This window comes from Canis aureus, chromosome 26 (assembly GCF_053574225.1).
Source record: "Canis aureus isolate CA01 chromosome 26, VMU_Caureus_v.1.0, whole genome shotgun sequence".
Taxonomy (NCBI): Eukaryota; Metazoa; Chordata; class Mammalia; order Carnivora; family Canidae; genus Canis; species Canis aureus.
Window position 1 is genome coordinate 20,747,218 of NC_135636.1, and position 13,860 is coordinate 20,761,077.

Genomic DNA, 13,860 nt, shown 5'->3' on the forward strand with positions numbered 1-13,860 from the left:
TGAGAATAATGGTCTTCATGAATTGCAGAGTTTTTTTTTTTTTTTAAAGAAATAACATAATCAGATTTTTAAAATAAAATACTGGCAACTATACTGAGTCTGCAAGGGCAGAAAATGTTGCTGGTGGCATTTATATCAAACTTGCTATATGGCTAACAGTGAGGTCTCTACTATTAGTGACTGGCTGGGTTCAAATTCTGCCCCCAGCATTTACTGACTGTGATGCTGGGCAATTCACCTTTGGTTTTATCGAGTATATAGCAGTGGTTCCAACACCTCCTACCTTCTGGAGCAGTTATAAGGGAGATTACACAGGCAAAGGCCTCAGTTGTATCCTGACAAAACATACACACTCTAAAGGTGTTAATTACTGGGTTAAACAAGGAAATAAAAAAAGAAGCAGGCTGATGACTTCTGCCTTTCCTGTGGAACATTACAGGCATTTCACACACAATGTGGAAAAGTAATAAAGTTGACATATGTCAAAACATTCTACGATTCTCATTATGCATGCACATATTCAACAAATAGGTATCATTTTATGCACAACATGGAAAGATAATAAAGTTGATATATTTGAAGACATTCTGATTACACATTTGTGTATCCAATGAACAGGTCCTGAGAAGGCAAGCCCTCCTCTGGACACCTTACACACTGAAAGAAACAGAATTGGCTCTGCCTCCAGGAGTCATGATTACCCAGTGTGACTAGTGCTCTAACCTGAAAAAGAGTGTAGGGGAAGCACTACATCCTTTCTGAATGGCCAAGAGGGATGATGATGATGATGATGATAAGCAAATGGAGTTTTGAAGGGCAAGGTGGGCAAAGTACGCATGTGTGCGGGCATAGCAGGGGGTAAGGGATAACTCCACAAGCAAAGAAAACAGAATTGTTAGAAGTAGGGATAAAAAGAAGTTATTTGAGGCCACTTGTTCTGGCTACATTGTGTGAATGATATGACAGTAATAATTCACTTGCTATTTCATTCAACAAATCTTTTTTGAGTGATGACTTTGTGCCAGGAAGTGTTTCAAGTACCAAAAGATACAGCCATTTATATCAGATATTCCTGCCATCTTGACCTTTATAGTCTTCCCATTGAGGGAGACAACAGATAAGTAAATAAATAAGAAAATGACAGTATAAACTCTGGAAAGGAAATAGAATAGGTGATGTGATCATGTGAATGGTTTAGATAGGAGGCATGGGGACAAAAATTGTCTCCAGAGATATCACCTTGGAGCCTGTGGGTTTAAAAGATCAGGGTGAAGAATACTCTCAAACAAAAGGAACTATAAGCCCACGGCCTTAAGGTGGCTATATGTGAGAGATGCAGGCATGGGCCAAATCAAATAGAATCGGGAAGGCTGGCATCAGGTGATTTTATTTCCCATCAGATGGGAAGCCATGGGATGGAAGAGACATAGGGGAGGTTAAAGCAGAAAAGTGGCAGGGCCAAAAAGCATCTCTGTATGGCAAATAAGATTGAAGCAGGGCAACAAAGGAAACAAGAAATCTGTCCACTAGCCTGAAGAGCCCTTCAAAGTGACGACCATGGTCTCCATTTTACCTCAAAATCTAGACATGAGTTAAAATCTATGCAGCCTCTAATTCTCTTAGTCACAGGAGAGGGTGACCCATTTTTAACTTAAAAGATACAAGACCTTTCTGAAAACCCCCTAGGAATGTGTTAGTTTGCCAATCCCTGAACAAAGATATATCCAATCAAAAATCCCCCCTGCCACTTCCCTCTCTGCTTCTAGGGTGGGAGCTGATGGTTCTATTTTCTTTTTAAAATCAATCCAAAATAAATAAAAGAATGTAAAATGCTAATCAAAAGTAAACAAAGGGATAGAATAAAAAGAGCCAGGCACCACTACTGACTTCTATTGCCTTTGCTATTGGGCCAGCAAGGGAATTTTAGAAGAAATTCCCCCTTTAACCTCCAGGAAATGGTGACTCTTTTCAAGCAAAGCAGCCTCCCTTCCCTGTGGCTCTGGGTGGTCCACTAGGACTAGGGTGCTGGTTTGTTTCCATCCTGCTAGAATAGTGTCAGAATGTATGACTCCCTTCCTACCTCCCTGATTTCTTAGTAGTAAAGAGACATTCACATGAACTCTTCATATTTCAGGCACTAGGAAATAGGTGTAAGGGCTATGGCTTAGAAAGAACGGTTAGTTTAGAAAACAGGTATCTCATCTTGGCTGTCACTCGCATTTACCCACAGGTGGTTCAAATGATTTATTTTAGCAGAATCTCCGTCAGTCTAAAAGAGAACATTTCAGAGGGATTACTAGAAAATGGGAGTCTTAGGAAGAATGATCTTATTTCTCTGGATTTTTTTTATTATGGACTTTTGGCCACAGAGGAAGTAAATAATTCCTAATCTGAATTTCTCTTTAGATTGGTGGTATCACTGAAGATGAAATGAGGACCAACTGGAGTTCTGATCTTAAAACACATACATGTCCTCTTGCTTAGGTTGTTTCTAATACTCAGTACAGTTGAAATCTAGCATACTGAATTAGTTGTCACTTACGGATATGCTATCTAGCAATACCAGGCTGCCTGTACTTTGTCCCCCAACTTAATTCGGAAACGCATCATCCACTTGCTACTCACTGAGTCTTGCAAACAAATTTAAGTATTAGACTGAACTAAAGACAATTTTACTGGGGTGGGGGGTACAACAAATTTCAGAGCCAAAGATAACTACACTTGTCGAATACCTTCAATGCTCTTGTCCCCATTGACATGGCTTAATAATGTTTTCATTCATTCCCCAAAACCACAGCTATGGAAGCATCTATTACAGTCTCTAAACACAACTCCCTTTGAACACAAATGTTGATGCAGTTAAGGTAAGGGTTGTTCTCTGTGATGTTCCTACCTAGAAAAATGATTCTTTTTACTGATCTACCAAAACCTCAGGTCAGAGTTTCTGCCCAAAGTAATTAATAGATTCTGTTCTGTCTCAACCATTTTATTATCTTTTTGTTTCATGGAAGTGAAGCATTTGGAACATGAGACATAATAGCACCTGATAATCTTATTTGCGGTGATTAAATTAGTTAATTCCTAGAGGAATAAATTCCATACTCATTGCTCAGAAGCAATCTTCCTTTGTTGATTTGAAATTTCAGTTGTGATTATACTACAATGTGAATTTAATTTTGTGCTAAGAACACGATTATCCAAATCATTCATAAAGTAATATCAAGCTGGAGTTAGATATTAGAGTAAAGCCTCTTTTTTTTCCCTGACTTCCAATTACCTTTAATTTATGCCTATCTTTGCCTATTTTTAGCAATTCTGCATCTGGACTCCAATATTCTTTAAGATTTGTTTAGTCTTATATTTAGAGATAATAGATCATCTGGCTAAATGTAACGGAATTAAATTGATAAAAGCCCAGAAATGTACTTCATCCAGAATCTACAATAAGGCTGATATGAGTACAGCTCAGAAACTTACTAATTCTACAGTACCTAATAATTGGTTACTAATATTTATTATTATTGTTAACAACCATTAGGTAAAATCTCTTCTCCCCATACTCTTCACCTCACAATTTCCCTCCCCCCACGCCTGCCCTCCCAAAAAAACCACCCCCAGGAAAAACCAAATACTTCTCTTTGTGAATTTTTCCCTATTGGCTTTGGGTATCGAATGGTGATAGATAACGATATAAGACTGGCGCAATCCTTACGGTTTTGTTTATCTGTTTTAGGTATGGAAGAAACACACATTCTTTATTTTTTTTCCTCTAAGAACATATGTTTGATATAGTCTATAAAACCTTAAAAATTGGGATGCCTGGGTGGCTCAGTGGCACCTGCCTTTGACTCAGGTGATGATCCCAGGGTCCTGGGATTGAGTGCCACATCAGGCTCCCCAGAGGGAGCCTGCTTCTCCCTCTGCCTATGTCTCTGCCTCACTCTGTTTCTCATGAATAAATAAATAAAATCTTTAAAAAAAAAAACTTAAAAATTGCTGGGTATTTTAAAAAAGTTTCTCCAATTGAAATGATTAATTTGATGTCCCATAATAAATACTAATGATAAGTTTGATGATACTATATGTACTTTTTAAAATGTTTTTATTTATATGCATTTCTTTATGCATTTATATGCTCTAACCATCCTTAGAATTGAATAAATGTCTTATTTGGAGGATTTCTAGCATGTGGGAAGCGTTTACAATTGAGATCCTGTAATGTACTGACTTTGCTCATGGTTTTAAATCAAGTTATTTATGCTCTTACATAGGAAGTCTCCATGTCAAGTGCTTTTAAGTATTGACTCAATCAATCTATTCTTTATTCCTGGAAAGTCTTGCCTTCATTCATGTAATCGTAAGCACTAACATCAGGAAGAAATAAGCTCAGTTTAACTTAATCCAAGCCTTCCATATTATAATTGAGAAAACTGAGAAGTGGGGAAGATAAATGACTTCCTTATAGTCCTCATTAGTTATTCAGTCTACATCTCATAAATAAGGATTTAAGGTAATTTACAGATGTAACACAAGAAAATTGAAAATAAACACAATAGATCTAAACAATGGCTGAATTTGGTCACAGTTATGGTTCTGGGTATCCAAAGTGCCAAAGCAGAATACGATGTTCACAAAATCCAAGATGCCTCTGAGCTATCATCAGATCAATTTACATAGATGAAATGCGGAGTTCTAACAGAGGGCTAAGAATAATGCTTCAGTCCATTACATTCTTACTTAGAAAGCAAGTAATAAACTCCCAAACAGGTTTCTGTCCACCACACCTCCCAAATTAAAATTTAATTGTATATGAAAAAGCATACTTAAAATGAAACACTCCTCCCATTTCTTACAATTTCTCTTTTTTTTTTTTTAGAAACGATTGCTCTGTTACTCGTTTGTCCTTTATGACATTCTTGCCTGTCTGGTTAGCATGCACCAGAGTCTCAACCCTATGAGGGCAGGGAACAACTTTACATCTACTCATCTTCCATGGTCATGCCAGAGTTTCCCACAAAGAGCAACTATCAAAATGTTAAACATGAAGAAGAAGAAAAGAGAGAATAGAAAATCTCATTGTAGGGGCACCTGGGTGGTTCAGTTGATTGAGCATCGACTCTTGATTTCAGCTCAGGTCTGACCTACAGTCCTGGGAGGAATACAGTGTTGGGCTCCGCACTGAGCATGGAGTCCACTTGAGAATTCTATCTCCTTCTCCCCCTGCCCCTCTCCCTGCTTTCATGCATGCTCATTCTCTTGCTGCCTCTAAAATAAGTAGTTAAAAATATCATATTTTCATCATCAGTTTGTGGACCACTTGGCTAAAAGGTAGTGGCTGTGGATTTGTGTTTAATATGTAATGTTTCATGCTATTAAAGGCTTTCAAATGTCAAAATACAAGGGGAAAACACTTATTTTCAATGATAACTTCTAAAGGAATTAATTTTTTTTATTTCAACATTTTTTGAGCACTTACTCTATGCTAGGTACTATTCTGAGTGCTATGCATGTACAGACTTATCCAATGGCTACTTGTAAGGCATTATCCAGTGCCCCCATTTGATCTGCTGCAAAACTGCCTGGTTTAACAAAGTTCCTTCTTTACCATCTTACACCTTTTCCTCTGATGCTTCAAACTATTCTTCACATTTTTCCTTTCCTAACTACTTTCTGAACCATTTCTGACATGACACTGCCCATTTTTAAATATTGCTTTTTATTTTAATTCCAGTATAGTTAACATAAAGTGTTAAATTAGTTTCAAATGTGTGATATAGTGATTCTATACTTCTATACATTTCTCAGTGCTCATCATATGTGTACTCTTTAATCCCCATCATCTGTTTCCCCCATCCCTCCTACCACCTTCCCTGTGATAACCATCAGTTTGTTCTCTAAAGCTAAGAGTCTGTTTCTTGGTTTGTCTTTCTCTCTCTCTTTTTTCCCTTGTTCATTTGTTTTGTGTCTTAAATTTCACATGAGTGAAATTATATGGTACTTGTTTTTCTCTGACTTATTTCACTTGGCATTATACTCTCTAGTTCCACCCATGTTTTTGAAATGGCAAGACATTATTGGCCAAATAATATTCCATTGTGTGTGTATATGTGTGTGTGTATATCTCATGTGTGGAGATATAGATAGATAGATAGATAGATAGATAGATAGATAGATAGATATCAATATATATATATATCATACCTTCTTTATCCATTCATCTATCAATGAACACTTAGGGTGCTTCCATAATTTAGTTATTGTAAATAATGCTGCAATAAATATAGGAGTCCATGTATCCCTTTGAATTAGTGTTTTTGTATATGCGATGTAAATAATAGCCAGCTTCCTAAGGCAAACAAATACCTCTTCAAAAATCATTGGGGTATAAATGTTTACTACCTACCAGGAAGGATCCCATAAACACACAGTTTACTATCTTGGGAAAATTTTTAAAAAGTTTAATGAAATACTGTAATTAAAGTAGGCTTACACATCTACATATTATATATTGTATACATACATATTTTATATTGTATCAATTATCTATTGTCACAAAAATGCTACATAACAAGTCACACTCAAACTCATTAAAACATGTCTGCAGGCTGATATACACTTCATTTGGCTGGGTAGTTCTTCTAGTCTCCACTGGCTTATGTAGTATATCTCTGCACCACATGACTCATCCTCTTCCTGGGAACTGTGGGCTGTCCTGGCATGCTCTTCCCATGAAGATGGCAGAAGAGAAAGAGTAAAAGCATTTTTCAAGACTCTACTTATGTCATAACTGCCACCAAACCAGTGACCATGGTATATCTCAAGTGTGGAGAATTATATGCATCCCACAATAGGAGGATATTGCATAAGTGGTGAAAAGCTTGGATACAGAAAGAGGTAGAGAATTGAGACTAACAATGCAATTTATGAATGTTTATGTATACAGATATCACTTCATTTCCTTCCAAAGACAATATCTATATATTGTCTAAAGATGATTTGAAAACCCATTCTTTTTTCTCTATAATAAATGTGTTAGTTTCCAGGGTGATAATAATAATAGCCACTCTGTATTAGAAGTTTACCATGTATAGACATCATGCAAATAATTTTCCATTTGTCACCTAATTTAATTTTTATGCCTTGAAAATGTTAGTTCTTATAACAGTGAAATACAGGTGATAATTAATTGAATCTCAATTTAAAGATCAGAAGCTGAGGTTCAACCAGGTAAACTAGACAATGTGTGGTGAAGTCTAGATTCAAATTCAATTCTGTGTGATTTCAAAGCATATGCTGGTATTTTTATGTACATTACTGTTATTATAATTAAAGCCCTATGCTTGGCCCCAGCCACCTTTCCAAGACCATTCATCCTTCCAAGACTCCTTCTCTTCTGGCTCAGTAATTTCTAAACAGGTCCCATATTACATTGGATCCTTTGTCCAAAAGATACTTCAAATCTTATCTCTTTACTTCTGGTCTATCCTAGCTGTGATTTCTACCCATCCTTAAGGCATCTTATCGTATTATCACTTTATCAGCATTTGAATTTAATGAATTCTATGAGCTTATAAGCTTATTTGAGAAAAGAAGACCAATCTTTATATTTTTTTCCAGGACTTACACTGCAATCTGTAATTTTTAAATAAACAGATTAATAGACATCAATTTCCTTCTTCAGAATCTGGGCTGAACACCAAATTCACCAAGTTCATGGAGAAGAGACATGTATTCATAAGGTAATTTCATCATTCACACAAGATCCTTTCAGAATGGGAAGACAACTGCCAGAAAATTCCTTTGAAGAAGAAGTTTCTTGCATAGAAAGGGTAGTTTATAACCAAGGAAGTGAGAAAAAGAGAAACAACTAGAAGCAAAAACAAGGGTGAATAAAAAGGAGGACAATGTCTCCAGAGGGAAAGAAAGTAAAGAAAGAAGGGGATGAAAATATAGGCAAACAAAGGAAGGGCAAGAGGAGGGGGGAAAACCCCAATCAAGTAGGGAATAGGAAAATAGATAACAGTCCCAACAATATGGGACTAGGATGTTGAAAATCAGTCATTTAGAGCTGATCCAGAGAGGGTAAAAATGAACAGACTTATTATTTCAGTGTTTGGGTAGGTTTTCTAATTAGTGCCACAAATTTTACAGGTATTATTAAAATCCTGATTGCAGTGAAGATTTGCCCAAATCTGACTTCTGGCTAAGCATAAATAGCTTTTGTTTAATATATTTCCTTCTTTAAACACGTTTTATTCTTAATCCAACTGAAAGAAGAAAGAATGCCACTTAACAATAATCTTCCTATTAAATAACATATGGCATCTCCTCTTTTCTAGGATTCTTTGCCAGTGTCAGGAAGGATTCATGAGTTTTGAAAGATCATCAAACACTCTAGCACTAGAGCTAATCGGAAGTGTCTAAAGGTAGGATGTGTCCAAGCAGTCCATGAGAGGCCTCATGTGAAATTTAATGTATCTTGAGGATGAAGTGTCTTCTCTGGTCCCTGGTTGGAATTCCACATTCTCCAAGAGCAATAGTCTCCTTCCTTCCTTGGCTGTATCAATCTTCATATGCTTGTGGTCAGGAACATTTCCCTTGGAATCTTCCAGGGTTTTCATAGTCTTTCTCAATGTGATCTAAGGTGATCACTGGGAGTTAAGATGCCCAGAAGGCCAAAAGGATTTGATTTATTTAATCAGTGTACCCAGGCCCAAAGGCATTCCTCTGGCTCTTGTTGAAATTTTAGCGGAGTCATCTACTTCCTTCCCTACTGTAACAAGGCGCCAATATGAAGATGGTATTCCAGGTGAGGCCTCACTAGGATCTCAAAAAGTGAAAATGTTCCTTTTGTAGTGTGTGAAATGGAGACTTTCCTCCTCCTGCTGAAAGCAAACCAAACTCCTTTCCACTCAAATATCATGTTGCAAATTCCTATGAAATTTGCCTTCTGTCATGTCCCTCTAGATCTTTTCTTGGACTCGTTAATTTCCAGGTTCTGAACTCCCATGGAATATCTGTGTTTCTCATTAATTTTCACAGATGTATTTCCCTTTTCTCTAAGTGGAATCTTGGCATTCTGAGGTCGGTCTAGATTTCTAACCTACAGTACTTATATACGTTTCTGTGGTCTTGGAGGACATTCTCCTTTGCCTCATTTCATCACTCTCAGGTAATGAACTTGGTCAAATGAGGCAGAGTGAAGTTGAGCTCAGTCAGCAGCATATGTAGGTTCCTTACTCACTGGCTTGGCTTCCTACCATTGATCACATCCTGAGTCATTTGTAGATGAACCAGCCTTTCCCCTGAAAGGTTACATCAGTGGTAATCCCTTGAAACACTCATGCTAATGGGCTCTGGTTTTGAATCCTGGCATACCAGAAACAACATATTACTGAACACACTCAGCTCAGCTATTTCATTCAGGTGCCATAGGGTACAATATTCTGCCAACCAGAGTTGAAAAGCAGACATTACATTCCTTTCACAGCTTCAGCCTGGAAGAGACAAATTTTTCCATCCCTTCATAAACCCACAAAATGTCCCACTCTGTGGATCTACTATAACCTCTCTTAGGACAAATTGGCTAAATGGAATTTCTGAAATGGTTCCACAAGTTGTTTAAGGATTGCATGCAAAAAGGCCTCCATAGGCAAACAAGATGGGGAAACATTTCCTACTAGGTCTCCCTCTTGGAGAATGTACATGCACATGTTAAGGTTTCTAAGAAGATGGGAAATAGAGAAAACTGCTTTGCTTTCTTTAAGCCAAGATTTTCTAAACTTCTTTAACAATTGACTCATTTTAATTCAATACCTATCACCAAGATTACAAATAAATGAGTCTCTAGGCTTTCCTGTCTGTCTGGTCACCAGTGAGGATTTTGTATTTTCCCAAATTCTTCCATTTCTCTACTCTCTGCAGTTGCCCAATGTGCTCTTTGGGGGTTTTAAAATGTAGGAACAAGAACAAAGGTACAAGAGTAGAAGGGTAAGAAGCACAAAGGATGGAGCTTTCTAGAAGATTATAGTTTCCAAAGATGACTGCTTTAATATATTCCATCCACACTCTCCTCTTATACTGTGATTTCCAATGAGAGATGATATTTATGTTCCCTTTCTCTGAATCTGGACAGGATCTATTACTGCTATGACTGATAGATATTGCTGAAGTGATGTGATAGGTTTTGGTTTTCTGAAACCAGATTATCAAATCAATATAGCTTCACCTGGTTCGCTCTCTCAGGATGCCTCGCAGCCTCCATGTGAAAAAGTCCAGGCCACATAGAAAGGCTACCTGCAGGTTTTCTGGCCAACAGCATTAGCTAAGAGCTCAGCTAAAAGCTACTACCAACTGCCAGACATGTAACAACAGAAAAGCCTTTGGATGATTCCAGGTCCCCTTTTTTCAGCTTCCCTGGTTCACAGCAAGTGCAGCAAAGTGGAGCTCCCAGGGAACCCTGCCCCAGTATTAGAATCATGAGCAAAATAAGTGTAGCATTGTTTTAAGCAACAACATTTTAGGGTAATTTGTTATGAAGCCATGGTGACTGGAACAAGCTGGGAATGCTTGGAGTAGGGAAATGGGCCAACATGATTTAGCTTAGTTTTAGAGATGCATCATGACAGTGACAATAATCAATAACAAATGACTGCTAACAAGAGAGCAGTTTTTTTCTAGAGCTTGGGGTGCCCATACACATGACTTGCAGTGCTAAGTTCCTTTTCTATGATCAAGAAAAATTATCAAACACTTATCACATCTTGTCCTAGAATACTTTATTTAGTAGTTTCCCTAATTCTAGAGGGACCATGGGCTGAACCTCCAAGGTCTCACATGGCTGTCTCCCTGTCCTCTTCAGAATTAGATGAACTATCATCTCTTGAGAGAAGCCCTTCCTCCCTTCTACCCAAGGATTTTCTGTCTATACTTTTCATAGGATTCACCATTACATGAATTATTTCACTGATTTGATGACATATTTACTGGTTGTCTCTTACTGGAATGGAATTTTCTTTCTTGCTTTCTAGCTAAAGGAGGTATTTATTAAATGAGTGGGTAATAATCAAGGGTAATTGGAGTGCCTGCGTGGCTCAGTGATTGAGCATCTGCCTTCGAGTCAGGTCACGATCCCAGAATCCTGGGATCGAGTTCCGCATCAGGCTCCCCAAAGGAAATCTGCTTCTCTCTCTGCCTGTGTCTCTACCTCCCTCATTAATAAATAAATAAAATCTTTAAGAAATAAAAATTTAAAAATAATCAAAAGTAATTAAACATTCTCTGTGCTGGAAGCGAGAAAACTGGCTTCTGGGGCTGCCCGGTAGCTTGCTGGTATAGAACAAGGCCTCTATGCTCCATGCCTCATCCATAGGCCAGGTACTACACAGATGACCTTCAAAGCACCCCCTGCACCACTCTCATGGTTCAAGTTCTTGAAAATCTCACATGGCTTGAGGTTCAACTTTAACAAATCCTTATACTATATTAACATGGTTTTTCACCACAGAAATTGCATTCAATCATTGTAAGATCTAGGTTATAGTTTCATCTGATAACGCCATTTGTTTTTGGAACATTTAGTCTTTGCAGACACACCTTTGTTCTCAGTCTAGTCAGTCTGTTCCAGACATTGTCCAAACAGACAAACTGGGGTAAATATGACTAAACTCCATTCATGGAACTTTGTAACTCCTCTTCTCTCCCAAGAAAAGGCTTAGAAGTACAATGATAATGTAATTTATTGTCCAAACCAGGACACTTTTGAGAGTAAAATGGGATTCTGTTAATAATTACATCTAGGAAAATAGGCCCAAATCAGGATTGTCCCCAAACTGGATGTTTGTCATTCTTTATTTTCTAAAGCCCAGATATTTTTAAGGAAACAAAGAGATACATACCTATTAATTAAATTTTCAGGATTGATAAAATAAAGATCCACCAGTATTTTGGCTTCTAATATGCATTTTATGAGCAACATTTTTAGTGTCTTTGTTTTACCTGTTTTCTCTATTTTCACAATGCCTTAAAAAAAGATTTTACTTATTTATTTAAGAAAGAGAGACACAGAGTACACACACAGTTTGGGGGGGGGGGCAGTTTGGACAGAGAGAGAGAGAAAAACAGATCCCTGCTCAGCAAGGAGCCTGATGTGGGGTTGGTCCCAGGATCCTAAGATCATGGCCTGAGCAGCATACAGATGTTTAATAGACTGAGTCACCCAGGTACCCCTCACAATGCCTTTTTGATGAAAGTTAAAATGGTCAGTGACTGGGTGGGAAACAGGATTTCTCTGGAAGGCACTTAACAGAAGAGAAATTAATATGGGACTATGCACAAAGATATAGGGAAAGTTTGGGCTTTTTTTTCCCACTTTCCACTATATATATATATATATATATATATATATATATATATATATATATACTTTCCCACTTTCCACTATACTATATATATAGTATATATATATACACACACACACACATATACACATGCACATATGTAGATATTGCTTTGCATATATTCACTTTTTTATTATATATGTGTAGATATACTCTTTTATCCAATTAATATACTTTTAACTAATACACTTCACTTTTTAGAGCAATTTTAGATTTAGAGAAAAACTGAAGTGAAAATAATAGAGAGTTCTTATCTACCTCCTCTGCCCTACACAATTTCCCCATTAACATCTTGCATTCGTATGGTCCATTTGTTACAGCTGATGAATCAATACTGATACATCATTATTAGTTAAAATCCAAAGTTAACATTAGGGTTCACCCTTTGTGTTTTACATTCTATGGGTTTTGACAAGTACATAATGACATGTATCTACCATTGCAGTATAATAAAGAATAGTTCACTGCTTTAAATTTCACCAGTGTTCCACCTATTATCCCTTCCTCTCTCCCTCCTACCTGTAGCAACCACTGATCTTTTTCTTGTCTGTTTAGCTTTGTCTTTTCTGGAATGTCATGAAATTGGAATCACAATGTATGCAGCTGTTTTCAGATTTCCTTCTTTCATTTAGCTAATATGTATTCAAGTTCCCACATGTTTTTCTAGGACCTCATGGTTCATTTAAAAAAAAAATAACTGAATAATCTTCCATTTTTGAGAGTATCACAGTTTATCCATTCACCTATAAAGGACATCTTGAGCGCTTCCTACTTAGGACAATTATGAATAAAGCTGCTCTATGTGCAGGCTTTTGTGTGGACATGAGTTTTCAACTCATTTGAGTAAATATATAGGATCGCAATTGCTGAATCATACATCAATATTATACTTTGTAAGAAACTGCCTATCTTCTAAAATGGCTATACCATTTTTGTATCCCCACCAACAATGAATGAGGGTTCCCATTGCTCTATAATACATGGGTGGTTTTAATGGAAGTAACAAAAGGTGTTGAGGAACTCTGAGACTAGCAATAGCTGGAAGGTGTTACCACTACTAATCCTGAAAGGTAAAAGAGGGAAAGCAGAGTTGGCAGAGCCCAGGGAACTAAAACCATGAAGGAGTCATAATCACGGACTTCTGGAGCAATGGCCATGGGAGGTGATAAGGCCAGGTGGAAGCAAGGGAAGAAGTATCCTGATCTCTTTCTCCTTCTAACAGTTGTTCTCCTGCCAGAGCCTCATATCAGCTGAGCCAGGTAGGAGCTGGAGAACAAGAGGATGCCCATGAGTTGGTCAGTAAAGGTTAGCCTCCAGGGTTACAGAGCAGGGCAGACAAGGAGGGCTGATAGATCTCTAAGGGAGTGGGGTACACACAAAGATTGAGAAACTATGGTAAAGACAGTATGGTAAGCAGGGGCACCTGGGGGGCTCAGTGGTTGAGCATCTACCTTTGGCTCAG

The 13,860-nt window shown here is 37.5% G+C and overlaps 1 long non-coding RNA gene across 14 annotated transcripts in view; it reads right to left on the reverse strand.

The window, feature by feature from the left end:
- Positions 1-13,860, reverse strand: part of LOC144297977 (uncharacterized) — a 252,549-nt gene that overhangs the window by 70,867 nt on the left and 167,822 nt on the right. The window lies entirely within an intron of this gene.